Below are 18,062 nucleotides of genomic sequence, written 5' to 3'. Positions count from 1 at the left end.
GTCCCTGTTTATATCTTCCTCATACTTAAGTTTTCTCTATTGCCTCCCTTAGGATATAGACAGCCCCAAATCTTCCTCCTTTGAAAAGGTAGTTTACAAGGATGTTGATAAAATTGTGAACAATGATGACTTCAAGTCCTCTTACTGCTCATAGAGGATCATAGGATTAACCTGAGATTCCATGAATACCCAATCTGTCTGAATATGTCCTCTCTTCCAGGACAATAAGGGTGGGTAATAAATACGCTCCAAGTGCTGTGTTTCCACAAAGGTGTATTTGAGCAGAATCTGTACTATAGTTTCATTCTTTTTTTTTTTTTTTTTTTTTTTTGGCCAGTCCTGGGCCTTAGACTCAGGGCCTGAGCACTGCCCCTGGCTTCTCTTTGCTCAAGGCTAGCACTCTGCCACTTGAGCCACAGCGCCACTTCTGGCCATTCTCTGTATATGTGGTGTTGAGGAATCGAACCCAGGGCTTCATGTATCTGAGTCAAGCACTCTTGCCACTAGGCCATATTCTCAGCCCCCTATAGTTTCATTCTACCTAATTTGGCTTAATAATAACTGGCCTTAATCACAGTTTATACAAAGGGAAGCCTTGGTCCAGATGTCCAAGCAAATGTATATGAGCAGCTAACTTGAGGAGTGTGGGATGAGAGTCAAGGTTGAAGTCAGGGAGCTAAATGTTGAGTTCTGGGAACTGTGCAGGTGGACAGGACCCAGGACCATTTCCGGAGAGTTTGCTGGGTCCTAAGGATCCTGAATGGTAAATGAGCCACCAGGGAGTGTGATCCTGTTGGTTGGGGAGGGGAGGGCAATAATTTAAACTTAAAAAGGACTGTGAAGGTATCCTATTCCAGTGGTTCTCATCTACTTTTAAGCCTCAGAACCTTCTTCAAACAAAATATTAATGTGAAAGTCCCAAACAGATGTTCTGTAACTTAGTTCATTTTCCAGTCCAGAGAGCCCTTACCTAGCTTATGTAAATCATCCTGTAGGCCAATAACAGCAGAATGCTACAGATGCATACAGTGGGGCCTAACAGAAATGACTCTGGACCTGTTTCTTTCCATTTTTCTCAACACATTAGATATGAAGAATTCCAATGTTTACTGTGGGTTCAAAGCCCCTTTTCCCCCACAAATGGCAAAAAATAAAAACCACAATAACTTGCAGCCCTGATTTCCTGATCACTAGCAGAATGTGATAAAAGGATTATATGTAGAGGAAGTGTGAACAGATTCTCCAAGACTCCACACTGATAAACAGAGATAAACAAGGAAGGAATGTATATTTGTGTAGATGTGATTTCTTCCCCAAAGGCAATCCTTTTCATGAGATGCCATTTGTGTTTCAGTATAATCAAAGGAGTGTTTCTCAATATAAAAAGGTGAATGGGGAGGTGGTAAGAACACTAATTAGGTCACATAATCTGGAAATACACTGGAATTGGCTTCAAGTAGGGTTGGAACTAGAAGTTCTGTGTATCATAAGTCTGCTGCCTTTGGCTTGTGGCCTCTTTCAGAAAAGCTTTCTGGAGTGGAACTGGCCTTTGGAAACTGTAATCCCACACCCTCCCTGCATTTTGCTATTGTAAAACAAGGTTATTAATCCAGTAAGGGCTCCAGGAAAGATCTTGGCCAATTAATGGTGGTTGGCTCTCACGCCTAAACCTAACCCTGGTCATCAACACTTGCCATGTGCCCTTCTTTGGTGGGAAGAAAGGGTTCCACCCCATGAGAAGTCTGAGATGGTTCCCTACGGTAGACTGCTGAGGCCAAAATCATTTTCTACTACAAGTTAGAGCAGGAACTGAAATCAACCTTACTGATTGGTACCTTTGGGACAAACTCTAGCCTAACAGACTCATGCAGTGTGGTTCACACAGTGTGGGCACAGATGTTGGTGTGGGGATTATAAGTCATCACTGATTTTGTGATGGGTAACATGACAATATTAATCACAATGTAAAATGCATGTGATTTTTTCACCCAGTGATTCTATAACTAGGAATTTATCCTACAAACATCCTCACGCACATAGTATTCTTGGAGGCAGTTATTTATTGCAGCACAGTTTGGAAGAGCAAAAGACTGGAAGCCACCGAAATGCCCACCAGAGAAGCCAAGTTAAAGAAAGCACAACACATTGACTCAAAGAAATCGTAGAAGTAATTTTTGAAAATGAAAATAAATAACTTCTTTATGTACCAGTATAGAGCAATCTGTAACACATTTTGCTGAATTATTTTTTTAAAAGAAAGAAAGAAAAATAAATGCAATCTAGGACATATAGTATGGCTCCATTTTGTCTAAGAATAGGAGAAATCTTTGTGCGGTATGGCATCCATTGTCTTGTGCTCAGAAGAAACTGGTGACAGTGAGTGTCCACAGGAGAGAGAAAGAGAAGGGATCCCTTTGGGAACAAAATAAAAGGTACAGTTTCCACAAAACTCTTTTGTTGACTAGATTGTTTTTACATTGTTTGTGCATTTTTTTGTGATACTGGAGTAGGAACTCAGTCATGTTTGGCTTACCCTGTTCAACTGGAGTTCTACCACTTGAGCCACACAATCCAGCATTTTGATGGTTAATTGGAGATGGACTCTCATAGCCTTTGTGGCCTAGGTGGGCTATGATCCAGGATCCTCCAGATCATCCCCTTCTGAGTCTCAGCACCCAGTTTACATTATATTTTTGAACTATGGAAATGTATTAGCTATTAAAAATAAAATAGAAATATTATTCATGAAAAAAACATGTTAAGTCACAAGTAGAAGAGATAAGGTTTCTATTTGGGGTTTATACAGTCTGGAAACTCACAAGAAAATTGTCTCAGCATACTTATTTTCAGCTTTTCCTTCTTCTGGTTAATTACATAGTTGTTTAAGGAACACACAAGGATGATTTCCATGGAATGAAGAAAGTCAAGCAGGCTTTCCTGATAGAATATTCCAGCTGGTTCTTGAAAAATGGATAGAACTGGGCATGTGAACAATGCAGAGGGTTTCCAAACAAAGGGAACAGCATGTGTCTAAGCCCTAGCAAGAACAGAAATCACATCAAAGAACCTGACACCCATGGCTCCTTCCTATGATCCTAGCCACTCAGGAAGCTGAGATCCAGAAGTCCACAGTTCAAAGCCAATTTATGCAGAAAAGTCCATGAAATTCCATCTTCAAAAATAACCAGCAAAAAAAAGCCAGGGTGGAGAAGATCTGGCCCCAGGAGAAAGGTACCAACTAATTGAGCAAGCTGAGCAAACCAGAGGCTCTGAGTTCAAACCATGGCACTGCAAACAGGAAAAAAAAAGAAAAGGAAGTAGAAATCATGTCAGAAAATGAGATTAAAGTCCAAGTAGCTGGGAGAGGGGCAGAGAGGGAGAGATGGAGAAGATGGGGAAGCAAGTAGAAGGCTAGCTGGGGCCAGCTGGCAGGGCAGGAGTAAGAGGGAAGACTCCTTACCACCCCCTTCCCCCGTAGAAGTCCAGATCCTCATTGGTTCTGAGCAGACTAGTGCCCTATCTTGTGTTCAGCAAAGTTTTAGGAGGCCTGGCCAAACCACAGCCCAACACCTGGAGACCCAAAACACCCTCTCTTTGGTGACTTTATCTTTCCCAGGCCAGCGTTTGTGGCCTTCCAATTATAGCACTCTGCCTTAAAAAAGGAAACACTCCTTAGGAAGAAGCCAATTACCTTTGTCTCCCTGGGTTATTTATCCCTCTTCTTTCCACCTCCTGTCTACAGTGGGTGGGTGGGGACAATGGCCCTTTGGGAAAGGGCCAAACTTGCCTGTGCCCATGTCTTCCCTTTTCTTATGAACATGGAATCTTTTGTATCTGGCATATATGGTATGGTATGGCCAATCTGGGACATCTGGCATTCCTACAGTCCACTCACTCTACTGTTCCATTTTCCTCCTGCCCCTCCTGGAAGGTCTCTCTCCTCATGAATAGAGGGAGGGAGGGGGAAAGGGAGGGAGGAAGGGAGAGAGAGAGGGAGGGAGGGAGGGAGGGCCTTAGAACTCTGAAGCCCCACACAGCGCTAATGAGGCTGGCTACCATGGGAGCTTCTGTGTTCTAAAAGTTCAGTTTAAAAGAATTTACATCCCAGAGCCAAGATATGGAACCAACCCAGATGTCCCTTAGTGGATGAAAGGATCAAGAAAATATGGTAGATATTTACAATGGAATTCTATGCTTCCATCAGAAAGAATGATATTGCACCATTCATAAGGAAATGGAAAGATTTGAAAAAAAATTATATCAAGTGAAGTAAGCCAGACCCAGAGAAACATAGGTTGCATGGTTTCCCTCATTTGTTGTAACTAGGATGTGCCTATAAATCTACAAGTAAACACAATGGATGGTAAAAGACAAAAAAATTATACTTGATAAATTATACAGGACTCTAAATATTCACACAATGAAACCAAAGGAGGTTATTCTCAGGAGAGGATCACAAAGGCTCAGTAGCTATGTGCGTATGATCATCTAAAATGATGTTCATTGAAATGAACTCCAAGAAATGGAAACAAGAAGTTTTTTGTTATTTTCTCTTTGTGTTTTTGTTTGTTTCTCCTTTGTTGCTGTTTTCTATTTCTGTACCCTTTGCCTTGTATGTAAAAGTTTATCAGTTCTGGTGAGGGTAAGGAAGAGCACAGAAATGGTGGAACAAAGAGTGAACAAATGCAAAAGTGACACTCACAAGATACGCTGTTGAAAATGAACTACTTGTGGGGGGAGGACTAGGAGGAAACAAGAGGAGGTGAAACTCTTTCAAAAAAAATGTACTCATTATCTGACTTAAATACCCATAACTCCTCTGTACATAATCTTTACAATAACTGTAAGAAATCTTTTAAAAATAAATATATAAAAAATAAAGACTTTACAAAATAATATTTTACTGCTTTAAATTTTTTACATAAGTATTCTGTATTGATTATTTTTCAAATTATAATATAGAAAGCAAAACAGCCCCGCCTGGTGATGCATGCCTATAATCTTATTACTCAGAAAGGTAAAGCCAGGAGATGCTGAGTTTCAGGCCAGTCTGGGCTACATAGAGAGACACTATCTGAAAAAGGAAAGAAAGACAAAAGAACAAAGAAAAGGAAAAGGAAGGGGGGAAAAGGAAAGAAAGAAGGGAAAACAGAGAGAGAAAAAAGAAAAAATAAATAAATTGGGAAAAGAGAGATAGAACATAAAACAAAGCTTAATCCAATTATTCCCAAATAATTGGTGTTTGTTGTTTTTGTTTACCATGGCATAGTTTGTTCCATAGCTTGATTTTCTCCTTACCTGATCATATTATCTTTCTACAACATTGGATGGTCTTCTGACACCGCCTTCAGTTGGCAGGACATGGACCCATAGCTCAGATCTACCAGTGAATCCCATCAGCTCCCTTACCACACCACTATTATTCATTCTGGGTTTTGGCTCTTGTCAACAGGGCTTCGGGGAAGATCCTTATACAGATGTCATTCATGCTTACCCAATTACTTCCTTGATGAGAAATTTCATCTTTTTTTCTTTCTTTTTTTTTTTTGCCAGTCCTGGGCCTTGTACTCAGGGCCTGAGCAGTGTCCCTGGCTTCTTTTTTGCTCAAGGCTAGCACTCTACCACTTGAGGCACAGCACCACTTCTGTTCTTTTCTATATATGTGGTGCTGAGGAGTAGAACCCAGGACTTCGTGTATGCGAAGCAAGCACTCTTGCCACTAGTCCATATTCCCAGCCCCTTGATGAGAAATTTCTAAAAGAAAAAGATCTGGTCAAAGAGTAAGTGCTATTTTAGGTGTCTGAGTCATTCTTCAAAATGATAGAAAATAGAATTTCTCCACAGAATTAAATCTCATCCTGGCACCCTGACAAAGGTGTGTTTCTACTCAGGGAAACAGATATGTTGAGGGTCTTGGCACCAACCAACCCTGGGAATGGGAGAAAGGTGACCTACACACCAGCCTCAAGGCAAACAGAGACATACCCCAGAATGTGGACAATGGAGTTCTGCCTGGAATCCAGCTGTTGCTGGATTAGGTGCCCAGCCCATTAGATGCCAGAAAGTGGTGGTTTCGCTAGTTGTGGTTATGATTTTGTGTTAAATCATTGTTTTCTGCGTCTTCACAACAAGTCCTTAGTACAATTTAGATTTGAAAGCATCCTGCGCCCCCACCCCCAGCTCTTATGTTGTAGACCTAGTCCCCAAGGCAACCATGTTCGGGGGTGGATCAAGGCTTTTGGAAGGTGACTATATAGTGAGGATCATAACCTTTTCAGCAGATTAATGGATTGTTGGGAATTGGTGTAAATTGGGAAATAGTGACTCGTTGGAAAAAGTAGGTCATTGTTGTAGAGTACATTTTATCCTCAGCTCTTTCCCCCTATCTCTCTCATATTCTCTCTCTTCCTCTCTCTCATTTCTATCCCTCTCCCTATCTCAGCTATCTTACTCACTGCCATACTCTCTTTGCTTCCTGGCCACCATGAAGTGAGCAACTATTTTCCATCCTGTGCTTCCCACCATGACACTGCCTTGTCATAGATCCAGAAACTAAATGGCCATTAACTGAGACCTCTGAAATCATGAGCCAGAATAAACCTACCTTCTTTTAAATGGACTTTCTCAGGTAATTGCGCCAGCAACCCAAAGTTGACTAACATTTTTCTAGGGTAGGTAGCCCTTTTTACCCATGACACAAAGTCTTCAGACAGATTAGGGTTCTTGCTCAGTGCCATGCCATGTAGCTGGTAAGAACAGAGGCACGTGATGGATATGAACAGTACCATCTAGATCCTAAAGATCGCTCTCTCAAAAAGAGAGAGAAAAGGGCTGAGGGCCAGTGACTCAGGCCTTTAATCCCAGTTACTCAGGCAACTGAGATCTGAGGATGGCAGTTTGAAGCCAACCAAGGCAGGAAAGTCCATGAGACTCTTATCTCCAATTCACTACCATAAAATCCAGAAGAAGAGCTGTGGCTCAAGTAGTAGAGTGCTAGCCTTGAGCAAAAAGCTCAAGGACAGAGCTCAGGCCCTGAGTTCAAGCCCCAGGACTGGTCACACACACACACACACACACACACACACACACACACACGCATGCACCCACACAGAGAAGGAGAAAACAACGAAAAAAAAGAGACATAAAAGGGGCAAGAGGGAAAAAAAATCCATGTAGAGTTCCTTCTACCCTTGTCAGGTTTTGTGGGGAGCCAAAGACATGACCTCCATGTGCACATGTAGGTCCACTGATGAACAGCCACTCCTGACATGGAACTTCCAGGTCAGCTCAGCCAGAAATCCAAGAACACACGACGCACAAGAGAAATATTCTTGTCACATCAGACCCCCTATTAATCAAAAATCACATTATGGCTCCTGGAATGAAGTTTCCTTTACTACTCTTTAATAATAAGCTGAGATAAGATAAAATTGGTAATTGCACGTTCTCTTCTGATGGGAGATAATACAAAAGTGGTATAGAAATTTTACTTCAAAAAGTAGATTCACTTAGCTAATGGGCTTCCATTATGCAGTCTTTACTTATTCATTCATTATAATTTTGGCCACATATGGAAAACTTTAATTGGAAGTTACATATTACATTGTTCCCAGAGTGTTAGCCACAGAGGAAAGTTTTTGATAATCAGAGAAGGGTGAATGCCACAGAAGGCAGGATTTCAGAGGCAAGGAAGCCTTCTCTGCTAGACTACCTCAACCTCCAGAGAGGGCTTTGCTGCAGAATGGATGACCTTCAGATCAGAGATTAAGGGCTAATTTTGTATTGACATGGCTCCATTTCCACTGCCAATGAAAGTACAATGAATGGATTCTAAGTAATATGTTAATATGGGTAATTTATTTTATTTAGAAGCTGTATTGCATAAGACAGCTGATTCTACTCCTGTCCACAGATAGGCAGAGAACTCTCAGATGTCAAGCCATCCTTTTGTTTGTAGGCTAAATGACAACATGCTCCTTTAGTAAGATTTTTATTCCAGCTTACAAGTGATGCCTGAATTATTAGTTATTGATGCCTATGAATCAATTAAACAATATTTACAACATCTATCATACACACCAAACCTCACACAGCATTTTCGCAAAGGAATGTTCTTGATCAAGACACAAAGCCTCATGAAGACTTGCCATCACTACATCACAGGAGTATGTTGCTGGAATAGAAACTGGAAGGATCTTTGTAAAGCTGGGCAGTGGTTCTTTGCTCCTTCCCTAGGACCTACTCAAAGGTATGCACCCTGCCCCAGGAAATGCCTGTAACCCAGAAATCACAGGGAGACATTTTGTAGGTTTTGTTTCTCCTGGGCATTACTTATACTATAGAAGAGACCAGCTAGTGCAGGATTATTTGTCTAGTGGGCTTCTTCAGTTTTGACTTTAATCACTAAAATGAGAGCATATTCACTGACATTTGAAAAGCATGCATGTCTGTTTCAGTCTGTGTAGGGTTCCATGATTCAGGCTGGCAGGAACTTAGGATTGGCACCGCCATCTTGGAAATGCCACTAGGGAGAATCTGCCCTCACCAGTGGCACTCAGCTTCTCAGGGATAGAGCCTTTCAGGAGCCCAGCACATCAACTCTGCCCACCCCCACCAACAATGCAAACAGTTCCCATGCGATCGGTGTTTTCTATTATTATTGGGGTTCTATTTTGGTCCCAGAATTCCCTGGGACTACTTAGCACTAGCCACTGCACCCCTGCCTCCTGACTGAATTAATAACAGAATCTGTTGGGTGGCAGTGGCATCCATGAGCCTGGGAGCCATTTGTCATTGCTGTCATAAATAATGAAGCTAATTCTCAGACTCGGGAACCACTGAGGCTGAACTTTGCCCCTTGGTGAGGCACATCTCTTCTTTGCAGCCATGGAACTGTACATTACCTTTTTTTCTTCTTCTTCTCCTGTTCCTCCTCCTCTCCTTTCTATTCCTCCTCCTTCTCCTTCTTCTTCTTTGTTGGTCCATGGGGCTTGAACTCAGGGCCTGGGCATTGTTCCTGAGCTTTTTTGCTCAAGGATAACACTCTACCATTTGATCCATAGGTCCATTTCCCAGTTCTGGTGGTCAATTGAAGATAAGAGTCTCACAGACTTTCCTGCCCAAGCTGGCTTTGAACTCAGCACTCAGTCCCCTGAGTAGCTAGGGTTGCAGGTGTGAGCCATCAGCACCCAGCATCTTTTTCCTTCTCTGGCCCCTGGTATTCATGGTTTTCTATAGTTGAAGAAAACATCTTCTGCTTCAACTCAGAAAAGAATTACAGGGGTAAATGTGTCAGAGAAAAATCTTGTAACCTACCAGAGACAGATGGAAATATTGCCATTGACTGTGTCATTTCCTGCTGTACCTGGGTGACTACGAAGTGCTAATGCGTGCTCTCTCTCTCTCTCTCTCTCTCTCTCTCTCTCTCTCTCTCTCTCTCTCTCTCTCTCTCTCATAGCTCCATGCTATCAGTCTAATTTAGTAGATCTGCAGAGGTAGGAAAATTAACTTAGTGGAACATGTGTTTAATGTGTTTGAGGTCTCAGGCTCAATCCCCAATACCACAAAGAAAAAGTAAAAGCAAGAAGAAAATGAATTTTCTTTCTTATAGACTATCAATGCCCACTTTCATTAACTCTTCATTGTAGCCCAGGAAAAGCAATCTAAGGGGAGTATCTAAGATCCAAAACCAGGGCTCAAAGTTCCACATCCAGAAAAACTTAACATTGATGGGTGAACAGGACAGATTGGCAGACCTTCCCAAGAAGGCCTTAGGAATCCCAGTTTCCTCACATCATGTGACCTGGACCAGCTGCCTATGCTTTCATGGCCTCCATTTCTCATCTATAAAATAGTGATACTGACAGCTCTCACACTGCTGAGGATGCTTGTCACATAGTAGACACTCAATAAATAAATGACAGCTGCTTTCTATTTTTGTATCATTCCTTCACTTTTTGACTGTGGCAATGGGCTTGTTGATTAGAATTTGCAACATCTACCATGTAAAGCCTGTACAGATACTCACTCCCACACCTCCACAAATACTAGCATCTATGTTACATCTCCATCCAATGACTGCAACTCCTCCCTCTCCAGAAAGCCAGGAGGAGGCCCTGTCCTTCAGGACATCTTCCTGGAGTGGCCTGCATCTGGGGGTGGGAGCATGCATACATAATAACCAGTGCATCTCTGCTGCCCTAGATCCACCATCCAGCTGCTAATGGGATAATTGGGGTGAGTATGCTATTTCAAACATGCATTTGCCATCTGAGGCTCTGTAGTGGTTGGTTTGGTGCAGTGCCCCCCAAATAGTCACGTGCTCCCCACATGTTCCTTCCTCTGGGTCCCCCTCCAGATGGCAGGAAGTCCTCTGTTTATTGAGCACCTGCTAAGTTCCAGGAACTATGCCAGTACCCTGTCTCTCACTTCATTTGATCTTCACAATGAGCTTATAAGGTTCAGTAGGGCCCTGCTTGGAAGATGAAGGAATTATCCAGGCATTTGTAACTCACACCTGTAGTCCTAGCTACTCAGAAAACTGAGATCTGATCAGTGAATTTGAAGCCAGCCTAGGCAGGAAAGTACAATAAACTACTCAGAAATAGCCAGAGTGGTAGAGTGCTAGCCTTGAGAAAAAAGAAGCTCAGGGACAGAGCTCAGGCCTGAGTTCAAGCGTCAGGACTGGCACAAAACATAAAAATAAATTTTAAAAGATGAGGAAACTGAGGCTCAGAGCAGAGTCCTGTCCAAGATCACTCAATAGGGACTTGATTGTAGCCTGGGCTGTGAAACCAACATCTAGATGTCACAAGACAAAGCACTGCTGCCTTTGCTTCATCACCTTTTCTGTCCACCTAGAAGTCATTAACAGGATAATTGCCCAGCATCCACCCAAACTTCACCCCCAACCCCAGCACCAATGCACAAATGGACAGCTAGACATTCTGCATGGTTATTTCTCCTGTTTATCATCACTTCCCTGAGTCCTGTAGGATGGACATAATTTACCTGGGATTTTCCTTTCAGAGTGTGACAGTAGCGTATAAAGCAAGGACCACCTGTGGCCTGCAGCATGTAGGCTCCATAGTCCCAGCTGCACAGACAGGAGGAAAGGGGAGTAACTGATTTTTCAGCTGCAGAAATGAGAGGACATTTCTGTCCCTCCCTTTCATTTCTAGGGCAGGGAACTTCCACTTATAGAGTAGGAAAGAGATTAAGCCAAAATATAAGTGTTAGCCAGACATAGTTACTCATGCCTATAATCCCAGCTACTCAGGAAGCAAATATGAGGGGGTCAGGGTTCAAAGCCAAAGACAAAATGTTAGTGATACCCTATCTCACCTCAGGTGTGCTGGCAGACACCTGTCATTCCAGCTACTCAAATGTCACATGCTAGAAAATGGAGGTCCCAATTGGCCCCATGTCAAAACAAAAGACCCTGATAGGAAAATAATGAAAATAAGAAAGGGCTGAGGGCTGAAGGAGGTATGGAGGTATGGAGGAGGTAGAGCATTTGTCTAGCAAGGAGGAAACCTTAAGTTCAAAACCCTGGAGCCACCAAATAGTAATAATAAGGCAAATGTCCTCTAGCATGTATCTTAATATCTTTGACAGAGAGAGAAAACAAGTTTCAAGTGCCATGCTCCCCACACACACACACCCGCTGAAGATTTCCTCCAATCTGACAGCTCACCAGTAGATTCAGGACAGGACAGCATGAAGTGCCCAGGGTTGGCCATTTTCAACATGGAAACACTACAGATCTGGGAAAGTTGTTGTGTCCATCTTCTGGTCTCTGACTTCAGACACAATTGTTTTGAAGGCCACATGCTGTCCTCCTGGCTCTCTCCTGAAGTCCTAGGCTGCTAATCGTGCTTCCTTCAATCTAACTTAGTCTCCTATGCTACAATCCGGGCTACTCATTTCCTCCCCTCACAACCTCAGAGACACAGAGAACAGCTGGTCCCTGATTCTCTAGAGAGAATAACTTTCAGGGGCATACTTTAGTGGAAACACCAGGGTCTTGAGAAATGTCTCCTTTTGTTTGAAAACAAATGACTTCCTCTCCTTTGGACTGATGGGAGAGACACAGACCTGAGTTGTGGTAACTTCAAAGGCTCCACATATTTCTGCTGAGGAGACCCTAGAAAAGCTAAGGCTCCTCCTGCAGCTTCTGCCCTGAACTCTGCTGCCTCTACCTTAAACCCACCCAGGAGCCATTGTAAGGAGAGGAGGGGAGTGGGAGGAGAGCTGTGCACATGCGCTGGTGAGTAGGAGTCTTTGGTGGCAAAGATGCACCCTTTGCCTTGACTTTGGGAGTGGGCACTTGCATCCGGAGGACAGTCATCTGCATTGTTAAGACTTATCTTAGAAAGCAAAGAGGAGGCAGAAAGGGCAAACAGCATTCAGCTAAGGCTTCCTATCCCTATTCTCAAATAAATATTTATGAACAAGTTACAACAAGTCCTGGAAAAGCCCTTTTAATAGGAACACAGATACTTACCATGGTGTTAATTACAGGCCTCTGCTGACCTTTCCAAAATATACTTTATGCTCATTTTTAAACTCTTTGCAATCGTTCTTTAAAAAAAATGCCTAGCAAGCAGCTGTTTTCTATATGCACTTGGAATGTGCATGACAACTGCTTCATTTGTAGCAACTTTGTCAAGCTTAACTTGAGATTAGTCTGACTGCAGGTACCAGTAAGAACAAGACATTTGAAAGGGCCAAGAATTCCATGGGGGAGTCCAGCACCAGTGGCTCATACCTTTAATCCTAGCTATTCAATAGATTGAAGTCTAGGGATATGGTTCAAAGTCAGCCTGGGATGCTTATCATCAATTAAAAAGACAGCAAAAAAGAGATTTGTGGCTCAAGTAGTGGAGTGTTAGGCTTGAGAGAAAAAGCTAAGCGCTCAGCAGACCCTGAGTTCAAGCCCCAAGACTGGCACTAAAACAAAACAAAACAACAACAACAAAAAACAGTGGGAAGAGGGGTGCCCAGAAGCAAACGGTTGCATTGGTCAGAAAATGGAAGATACAAGACCATGTACGGGGCCTATGGATCACCAGGTCCACCTTTATCTGGAGGCTCATTAGCCCTGAGGATTCTATCATGGACTCCACACCTGGGTGCAGGTCAGAGAGGCCTGTGGGCATAACTTACCATGTCCCTAGAACATCTACTCTCAGAAACAACCTCCATAAATCACAACATGACAGCTACCAGGCTTGTCCAACACTAAACATAAGTGGACTCTTCTTTTAAGTGGACTCTTCAGTTGCGGGCAACACCATCACCCTTCAGCAAACATCTGTAGTTCATCTTATCGTTTGAAGAAATATATGAGTTTCACTGGCTTTTCTTTTTCTCCTTTTTTTTAAGCCTTTTGCAGCTTCTGCTCCTTGATTTGTTTGAAGGCCATCTGCTATGTATAAAGGGGGGAGGGGCACTCTGTGGAGAAAGAACATTTGGGAGAGGTACAGCCTGGAAGAAAATGCAAACTCTGCGAATGTTTTGTGGGTGTCGGGGAGCAGCCTTCTTTTCTTTCTCAGCTCCAGCCCCTCCAGCCCCTCCATGACTGTTGAATTTGGGATGCTGCCATTGGCTGTGGCTGGAGCTCTTTCCAGTTTGCTCTGAACTGGTTACTGCTCATTCAGAAGGCTGACTCCCTCCACACCCCCAAAGAAAACAAAGTTCTGTGTTTACTCTGAAGTCATTCAAGACCTAGAAATCCTTTAGAGATGATGTCCAATGCTCCAAAGGTACACAGGGATAAAAAGATAATAAGTGGCAGCTTAGTCAGGTGCTGGTGACTCATGCCTGTAAACCTAGCTATTAGGAGGCTGAGATCTGAGAATCACAGTTTGAGGCCAATCTAGGCAAGAAAGTGCCTGAGACTCTTAACTCCAATTAACCATCAAAAAAGCTATGTGGCTCAAGTAGTAGAATACTAGCCTTGAGCAGAAAAGCTCATCGAGACAGTTCTCAGGCTCTGAGTTCAAGTCCCAGAACTAGCATGAAAGAAAGAAAGAAAGAAAGAAAGAAAGAAAGAAAGAAAGAAAGAAAGAAAGAAAGAAAGAAAGAAAGAAGAGAAAGAGAGGAGAGGGAGGGAGGGAGGGAGGAGGGAGGGAGGGAGGGAGGGAGGGAGGGGGAGAGAGAGAGAGGAAGAAGAAAGAAAGAAAGAAGAAGAAAGAAAGAAAGAAAGAGAGAGAGAAAGAAAGAAAGAAAGAAGGAAGGAGGAAGGAAGGAAGGAAAAGAAAGAAAGAAAGAAAGAAAGAAAGAAAGAAAGAAAGAAAGAAAGAAAGAAAGAAAGAAAGAGAAAGAGAAAAACAGTGGCACTTGGAAGCCTGGGTTTATGCTTCCCACAATATCAGGAAGGAAGCCCCAGTGGAGAGAATGTATGTCATGGCATAAAGTCACCACAGGGTGGTACAAACTGTGCAGTACAAGTCCTGCCTGTGGCATGTGTCCCTGAGAAGCACGGAGAAAAAGAGCAGAGCCACTCTGATGCAAATAAACTCGCAGCCAGCCAGAAGCTCATGGCTCCTTCTGCCAAAGCAGAGATGTCTCAGCTAAATCTAGCGGCATCGAGGCTCCAGATGTTTAAACACTTGACCCCTGAAATATCATCACCCCCTCCACTCTTGCCTGTGCCTGGACCTGTTTCCTAAGTCCTAACTTGGACCAGGCAGTCCACATTGCTCAGATTCCACCTAGTACTACTGTGTTAGCCAGGAAATTAATTTTGAGGATGTGTTTAATGACCAGTGTGCCACTAAAGCAGAGCTAAATGAGCCATGATGATAACAGAGACTTTACTGTAACCCGAGAAGATTCTACTCTCTGCTTCATGTTGATCGAGGAGCTGCTTCAGCATCACAAAGTTTACAACAGGGGCTGGGGATATGGCCTAGTGGCAAGAGTTCTTGCCTCCTATACATGAGGCCCTGGGTTCAATTCCCCAGCACCACATATACAGAAAATGGCCAGAGGTGGCGCTGTGGCTCAAGTGGCAGAGTGCTAGCCTTGAGCAAAAAGAAGCCAGGGACAGTGCTCAGGCCCTGAGTCCAAGCCCCAGGACTGGCCAAAAAAAAAAAAAAAGTTTACAGCAGCCAGTGTGAGCCTTCCATTGGTTCCAAAGATCTAGAATGCTTTAGAAAATTATTATCAGCATTATTATTAGCAGGATTTGCTTCACTGCTATAGTTGATAGGAAAGTTGCATACTGTTCTGGTTTGGTTCCTTAGTGCCTTTTCCTCTTGCTTTTATTTCTCTTACTGGACTTCTGAATACAGTTACATAAAAATATGAAGCAATGCCTCCAGCCACAGGTTTTAAAGCCCCTGGAATTACATCTGAGAAAATAATCCATTTCTATCTGTTCTGTTTGTTTGTTGTGTTCTATTTGTTTGTTTTGTCCAGCTTTGGTATAGGTGATCAAACCCCGGGCCCTGTAGATGCTAAGGACAAGCTCTACCACGGAGCTATACCCACAGCCAGCTTTGCATTTTTAACAGAAGGCTAGTTTCTCAGGAGACCAGCTATGTAGGGCTTTTGTCCTGAGTCACATGATTTTGTGTCACATGGAAAGGTAATGTGGGGCCACACTGGTCCTCCTAGGTGACTGTGACTATCTTCCCCTGCCTGCCCCTCCAAACAAAGACAGTGAAAAACCCGAAATGGAGGTTCCTTTGTGTTCATCACAAATTCACTCAACTATGTCAAGGGTGTGCATTCATGAAATAAGGAAATTTTGACCAAACCAAATTTGGTGGTAAATACCTATAATACCAGCTATTTGTGAGGTAGAGGCAGGAGGATAGTGATTTGAGGCCAAGTGGGACAGCTATCTCAAGATTCCATATGAAAAAGGAACAAAAATCAAGCACTTTCCTAGCATGCATAGAGCCCTAGACAATGAGTTCAAGTCGCAGTACAAGAAAAGATAAAAGAAGAGGAAGAGGAAGGAGAGCAGGAAGGAGAGAGTAGGAGGGGAGGGGAGGAGAGGAGAGGAGAGGGAAAGGAGAGAGGGGCAGGAGGGAAGAGGAGGCTCACTTCTTGAAAAATGCAAAAAGAACATTGGAGTTGTTAGCCCCTTGGCAGAGAACTGCAGGAAAGCTGGTGAATAAAGGTTCTTAGGCTCTAAAGATGAGCAAGAGGGCGTTAGGTGGGGTGCTCCTCCCTGATGGAGAAGAGTGGGCCTCCCCACAGCTGCCTGGGAAGTATTCTGTTGCTCTGGCTTGCGGTCCCAATTTGTCAGTGTGCTTTCATGTACTAGTGTCTGCGTCTGTGTGGCATCTGCTGGGGTCTGCAGCAGTACCTCTCTGACAATTCCAGATGTTGTGAAGATGAAATACCTTCTGTGTGAGGAACTGTGCAAAGGAGCCCTGAAAGGTGCTCTGAATACAGTTTGAAAAGGCATCTGTCTTCAAATAATTTCAACATCTCACTTGTCTATATATGAGCCCTGTCAGATAGGTTTAGGGGACCCTTAGTGTTTTAAGGGGCTCATTCTTAAAGAAATCTAATTTAACCATTGAAATCCAAACCAGTGCCCCACTTTCTTTCTCTGGCTGACCTCACCCATTTCAATATGTTTGCTGCATGAACCACTAGCAGAGGGGGCTGAGGGTTTGAGCTGGAACAAGGAGGAGGGCAGGAGCTCTCTGGATCTCATGGCTTGGGTGGAGTGAAGATTCATGGGTGAAGAGACACCGAAGGCCCCTGGACCAGACTCCATCTCTCCCTTGGCCCTCACAAATCACCCCACTGCCAGCTTCTTAAAATAGTAGTGCTACTTGACCCTGGCTAGAACTTTGGAAGGTGTCTAAGCTTGAGTTTCCTCGGGTGAAAATCTGTGCCTGAGACCACCTTTTAGAAAGCCATTCTCACCCATCCTGGTGCAGACGAATGTTATTTTGGGATCATTTAACCTCACTCTTGGGGAAGAGGCAAGAATGGTGCTAAGTTGTAAATCACTCCCCTCTGGAATGGATTTGAGCCAGAACTGATTGGCCTGAGCCTTCGTGCCTGGCTTGACCATGGTAAAGAGATTATGGTATGTAAAACTCAGCTAAACATAGCTTGTTTCCATTTCCTACTTTCCTGGTTGTCAGTCTTGCTATGAAAGGTTAAGACCTAGAAGGGGAAATGTCATCCACGCTGTGGAATTGTTCTCACTCCAAGATAACACTTCCCACTTCAGAGGTCCTCCATATAAAGACACTGTGCCTGGCTCACACTGATGGAATTCAACTCATAAACTTGACCTTTGAGTGGTTTGAATTGGCCCTTCCCAAAAGCAACAAAACAGAAGGCACCATAGAACTGAAGGCTGCCTAGGGTGTGGTCTAGGCTTCTAAATCCTTGCTCACATGTTTGCCATTTTACTCGGTGGAAACGGACCTTCCTGTTGCCCAAATGTAATCAGCTGAGTTCTGTAACTGCAGTGGTATCCTCTTAGCAAATCTGGATGCCCTTTGAGTCTGAAATCCTTCAATCTGTGTGGAAGTCTCTTAGGATTTCATCTTGTGGCCCTAATACACACACCCCTCAAAAAAATAGGAGGGGAAAAAATCCTAACATCTTCCTTCCCATGTCTGATCTCCTCCTCAGCCCACTGAAGAAAACAGCACCACACACTGTCAGCACTGCTGTCTTCAAATCAGTGGGAGACTTTCCAATCTCTGCAATGTAAGTCAGCAGGTGAGGAAGCCAGGGTGTCACAGCAGGGGGTCCCAAGCTCCACCCACGTACTCACAGAGAGGAGGAGGCTGGCAGTGTGGTCAGACAGATGTGAGCAAAGACATCTGCACATTAACAAATCCCAGCCTCTGGGGCCATGTCATGCATTCGTCTTGCTGAATAAGGTAGAACCAGAAAGTAATTTTGATTAGTGTTCGTCCAAGCTATTTATCATAGAAAATGACTCAACCTCACTCAGGGCTGGGATTTTTGACCCAGCTCTTCTGGATGCATTGTTGTGATTTCACAGTGGGAGGTAGACAAGTTTCTTTGGCTTGACTTCTGTACCATAGTGGAAAAGGGACCCTGTAAGA

Source organism: Perognathus longimembris, chromosome 20 (genome assembly GCF_023159225.1).
Source record: "Perognathus longimembris pacificus isolate PPM17 chromosome 20, ASM2315922v1, whole genome shotgun sequence".
NCBI lineage: Eukaryota > Metazoa > Chordata > Mammalia > Rodentia > Heteromyidae > Perognathus > Perognathus longimembris.
Note: the sequence above shows the minus strand (reverse complement) of the source record.